The sequence below is a fragment of the Montipora capricornis genome, chromosome 11, assembly GCF_036669925.1.
Source record: "Montipora capricornis isolate CH-2021 chromosome 11, ASM3666992v2, whole genome shotgun sequence".
In the NCBI taxonomy this organism is placed as follows: Eukaryota; Metazoa; Cnidaria; class Anthozoa; order Scleractinia; family Acroporidae; genus Montipora; species Montipora capricornis.
This window is the reverse complement of record NC_090893.1, coordinates 16,066,046-16,067,331: the sequence shown is the minus strand read 5'-3', so window position 1 is coordinate 16,067,331 and position 1,286 is coordinate 16,066,046.

Below are 1,286 nucleotides of genomic sequence, written 5' to 3'. Positions count from 1 at the left end.
AAGCTACGACAGAAAATTCAAATTCACTGCCTTGTGTTCACGTTCTCCTTAACGCTTAAGAATTGGTTATTTCACGTCGCAGATTTGCGGAAAACGTGAAAGAAATGTACAGAAATGAAAAATGCGCGTGCTGAGCGTGCAAAGTTATTGTTTTTGCTCATTAAATTTGCATAATTTGTGACGTTTTCGTTGCCGTCGCGTCGTAGATCTTAGGGAGTTTAAGAAACCACGACGGCTAAGGCGTCCATCTTCTTTATATTATTCAGTATGGTCGAAGTGTCCTAAAACTGGATTGGTACGGACGGATTTGAAGTAAAGAGTGAGACTGAAAGATTCACTGTAGTTTGTCCACGTTGTCGTCAAAACCTTAAATTTGGTCATTTCACGTAGTAGTTTTGACGAGTACGGGAGAGAAATGTTCAAAAATGCGTGCCGCACGTGCAGCACGATCATTTTGGTTCTTTTAACCAATAATATTACTGCTTTTTGGCGTTGTCGTTGCCGTAGCCGTCGTCGTTTCTTAAACTCTAGGGAGCTTACGAAACGAGGACGACGACGGCTACGAGGACTTCATTTAAAAATACGAGTTCGCGTTATTTATATCACTACGAAACTATTTCATGTCGTTTCACGTTAGAAATGTGTAGTAACTGTCGAGGAATTAAACTGGCATGAGTGGGCTGGAAGCGTAGAGAGATCAGGAGAACTGAAAATTCATCGTCATATGCTAACGTCCTCCACAGAATCTTGAACTTGGACATTTAACGTCGTCATTTAGGACATAACGGCACAGAAATGTACCAAAATGTAAAACGCACGTGCAGAGCGTGCAGAACCATTGTTTTTGCTCACTCACTAAACCTATTGTTTTGTAGCGCCGTCGTTGCCGTCGGCGTCGTCGTTTCGTACGCTCCCTCCTGATTCTAGGACGAGAACGACTACGAGTACGAGATTTTCTCAATGAACAACAGTGAGCGCGCGCAAATCAGCGTCCTATTTTGGCGGGACAAACGTGACACCGTCGGCATTTTATCACGAGGTTTTGCAAGAATGTCGTCGTGTCAAAACAAGTAAACAACACGGTAGCAGTTTTGGCAGTTTTCGATCGGCAAAACGGCTAAGTTTCCAGCAATAAGAATAACTGAGAAACCTACACTGCTAACAAAGAGTAAGATTAATCGTCCTTGTCATGAATCTTCTAAGTATTTTCACTAAAAACGGGCAGTCATCTCGTACTCGTTCTCGTCCTCGTCCTAGAATCTAAAGGTCCCTCTTAACTAGAGAGT